Source organism: Ammodytes marinus (assembly GCF_949987685.1).
Source record: "Ammodytes marinus genome assembly, chromosome: 8".
Classification (NCBI taxonomy): domain Eukaryota; kingdom Metazoa; phylum Chordata; class Actinopteri; order Uranoscopiformes; family Ammodytidae; genus Ammodytes; species Ammodytes marinus.
In genome coordinates, this window is record NC_137212.1 from 25610595 (window position 1) to 25615402 (window position 4808).

Genomic DNA, 4808 nt, shown 5'->3' on the forward strand with positions numbered 1-4808 from the left:
ACAGACAGGAACGTCTGGATGTGCCAGAATGATTTACCTATATATGTTCAGTTACAACATGTCCTGTTATATTGTTCACATTTGTGCACAGCTCTACCAAAAGGGTGTTTTTTTATGTTTGTTCTAAATAAGTGACCGAAGTGTATTTTTCTTTTGCACAATGCTGTAGAATTGCAAAGAGCATACAGTAAAAATGTGAAACATATGTATTCAGTGTCTTGTACTCACTTACTCCCCTAACTACAGCAATGTGTAACTTTACTGTAGTTTTCAAATGGCTGTACAAGTAGTGTATAGTGCTGTCTTGAGCATTTTCAGGTAGTGTCACCGAGTTCTGACCTTTTTTTTGCATTGAAAAACACTGAGAGAATAAACTGTCATAATGAAAACATGACAAAGCCATTTGACCATCTTGTTCATAAACGATGGTGTCAAGACTTCTCATTTTGATGACACTGGCAGTTTCATTGACATGAATACTTGCTTTTGAGGAATAGACTATCCATTTTGAGCAAGTGACGTACTTTTGCAGGTTATCCACTAGGTTTTGCAGTTTGCACTAATTGTTTTGAGAAATGCACTAACTGCTGTGCAAATGTTAATAGTGATGTGAGAAAAGCACCAAAGCGACTGAGAAAAACTGTAATCAAAGAATAGAAGCTTCAAGTTCCTGGGTCCTTAGAAATGAAGGTCCATTCTGACCCCAGCAGCACGTATGCTTCCAGGTCAGGAGTAGCAAACATCAAAAGCCAAGTCACATATTTTATACTTTTACAACAATGCGCTTCAGTTCATCATAACAACAATGCAGTGTGTTTTGATTGGCCAGCCATGTGAGGGGAGGGGGGAGGGGGTAGTCTGAAGACACTAGGCTGGGTGGATTTGTCCTGTAGAGAGGCGGGAGGTGTTCGAAATGCAGACAGTATCAAAAACTGTAATCTCATATTTCAGTATAGTATTGTGCAAGAGAAATACAATACGCTATATCTCTCATCACATCCTTTAAACATGTAATAACTGGAGCCGAGTATGTCATAATATACTATCTTTTTTTCCACAGACGAGGCTGAAATAGGCTATACAGTGCATGGGCAACTGAGGGCAGCCCCATATCCAAATGTTTTTAGATTAACTCAATACACACTGTGCATGGATGTGAACGTGACATGATCAGATAATTTTGGATTACCTCCCAGATGAACTGATTAAATTATTAGGCTATTAATTATCTGAACCAAAACATTGTATTCCTTTTTTTGTATGATAACTTACATTTGCACAATATGATGTCAATATCAAACACAAAAAAAAAGAAAAGAAAAAAAGGTGTCTCCCCTGGCGATCGGGGGCCCTAAGCAACCGTTTAGTTTGCTTATGCCTCGGGCCGACTCTGGTTTGATTTATTGGCTATACAGTATCACACTTACCCTTATTGCAACCAGCCAATCATGTAATAACGTATTACAATAATGTAATACCATATTACATGATATATATATACATGTTTTTATGTTATCGGTTCAGAAAGGTGTATTCCTTATTGGCAAAGTTACTAACTTATCAGCTTTGATTACGTTAAAGACTGAAACATTATTACATCGGCTGCTACACCTCTCTACATTAGGCAGAACCGCTTTTTAGATTATCCCCTCGGCCAGACCTTTGATGTCACCCAGGTATAGCGGCCAGTCCCCCAGCTTACCCTGGAACTTCTGCACCACATGGAGAGGTAACACAATCACCGAAAAACACGGCTCGTCGTAAGCTACAAAGCCTGCGCTATCCATCATCTGACTGCAGAGAAAAGGTTACATCTATGTGGGCCAAAGAAAATTGGCCTGACCTAAATTGTGTGTGTAACATCACACCTGAGGAGAGAGAGCAAGAGAGCGAGAGTGAGACAGAGAGACAGAGTGGAGAGAGTGAGAAAAGGAAGAGTGGGCTTTATTGCGTAACACAGGCTGTAGATTGCCGGGTGTCACAGGAAAACACAGAAACTGGAGCAAAGAAGAACGTGTATGTCGTACTGACCTGTTACTACACACACACACACGCATGCACGCACGCACACACGCACGCACACACACACACACACACACACACACACACACACACACACACACACACACACACACACACACACACACACACACGCACACGCACACACCTATGATGACATGGTGACCCTGGGATCCCAACAAGGAAATTGTGGCAATTGGGTAACAACAGACCATGTTAAGTAATTGCTAGAGTGCTGCTGACCTCTGTCCATTTGTACACAGTGATTATGTGAACAGTTATAAGTGGCAATGAGGTTCATTTAAAAGCAGCGTGATTCAATTTAGTTTGTCACTTAGCAGCACAAGGTATAAACACAACAGTTGATATGACAAAAACAGAGATAGATAGATAGATAGATAGATAGATAGATAGATAGATAGATAGATAGATAGATAGATAGATAGATAGATAGATAGATAGATAGATAGATAGATAGATAGATAGATAGATAGATAGATAGATAGATAGATAGATAGATAGATAGATAGATAGATAGATAGATAGATAGATAGATAGATAGATAGATAGATAGATAGATAGATAGATAGATTTATCCAAAAATCTTTTGTTTTTTACTATATCTAATATTAGTAAAAAATAATGACATGCTGACACTTTCCATATGTTTATTTGCATTTACCACAAAAAGGTAAAGGTGGACTATGACATACAGCAAGTTCTAACCTACACTAGCCAGGTGTGTGAAACAACAAACATATTTGTATATCCAATAACAACACATTCAAAATAATTCAGATACATACTTAACATAAAGAACACGTTCAGTTTTTACTCAAAAAGTTGAATCAAAACTCAATCAGTAGATCCTACAAAGTACATTAAAGCAAGCACATACTGTGGTTAATGGACATACGTAGTGCGTTACAATATTTATGGACATATGAGATCAATCATAATGCAATTCATTACTGAACATTAGTCATTTTGATATGATGTCATAAATAGAGTTAAAGGTGGAGAGGGTGATTCTGGAGAATGCTTGTTGACAATATAATTTTTTGTCAAAATGTATTCACAATGGATTTTTTTTCAGCGCACACACATTATGGACAGGTAGCAGAGATATTCACTGATTGAACAACAATTATTTTGACAGCAAGCGTTCTCCAGAATCACTGACACCACCATTAATAGGCTATGCTAAAATACGCCCCCCTCCTTCACCTTAAAGGATTTTTTTCTTATTCACAGTATTAGACAACAGCACTTGTGTGACCAAAAAGGTAGTGGAGTAGTTGAAGCCGGATCACTTCATTATTAAGGCCCTGCCTGGTAAAAATGCAAAATGAGTTGCTTATGTTTTGCATGAGCAACAAAACACAAATGACATAAGGTCACAGTGACACGCTGCCAGTTATAGCTTCTCATGATAGAATCTAAGCAAGTTTAGAGAAGTTTTAAACTTGGAATGTTTATGAGTATAACCATTTTGATATGAGTACAACAGTCATCTGGTTTCTACAGCTTTTCAAAATGCCGGAATAGTACGGTATAAAGCTCTGTGGACGAAACAAATTATAATCAGAAACCTACTATTAAAAAAAAGTAATAAATGTAATTATTACATAATATAATACACCTGGAATACTGAAAGTCTAATAATGTCAATAAATGGGTAGATAATATGATAGATATGGGTAGAGATGGCACAGAATTGGTTTTGGATCCTTTTTCAGCAATGATGGCCTAATGATTAAATGTCTGCACAGTTTCTCATCAATACTTTTTTTTTCTTCTGACTCTAGTCTTTACTTCTACATTATTTATGGCTGTGCATTAATAATAATACTTTTTAACTTCAACCATCAGTGTTTTCTGTGTTATTTCAGTGTGTTCTTTCAGTATTTACGTATAATCCCTCAACATTGTGGCAACTTGTCCCAAAATTCTGGGTCTACATTGCAAGTGAACTATACTGTATATTCTAACAGTGGCAAAAGGAATTCTCAATATCTTAGAAACCAAAATTTCAATCATCAACATTTTAACTGAACTGTTTTTCTCTAGTACGATTAAATGAATTACATGTCAGGAAGGACATTCTCATCCTATTGGATTCTCTGCTAAAAGAGAGAGTCTGCAGCAATTTAACTGCCCGTTTTAAAGACTATCATTTCAGACTGCGATTAGATGGCAACATTTAAAAGAGGCAATAGACACCCACTCTTTCTATTTGTCTTCATATGATGGATAGCACAGTTTACTGGTCCGAAGAAAGGATATCATTATCTCATGTGCTCGTTATCAGAGGCACATCAACAACAAATATGTAAGGGGTGAAAACTGAAAGCCTTAATAAGATTGGACCATTGATTAAGAAGGCCTGTTTATGGACTGAATGATACTTGGATTGTCAGGAATTCTGCCACCCGAGGCACAGATCCTTTAAGGCCCAAGGTCTGTGGCCTACATCTCACCAGATAAAAAGGCAAAGGCAGATAACTCACAGAGAAACAAAAGTCCCCAATGAACCTTTGATACGACGCCACAGCTTTAGACAGTCTGCCTGTTCTTTGGTGTAACTGCAAACTGAGTGCAATGCAGAGAGGAATGTATTCCTTTAACTGCAGCTGGCATGTGAAAAGGTTAGAGTGGGGTGGGTGTGGGGGGGGGGGGGGGGGGTACACTGGCCTTAAGATAAGGTATGAACAGTATTACTATCAGCTTTTTCCCCCCTAACATTAGAATGAAAAAGGAAAACACCATGAGTTCAGGTTGCTATACTA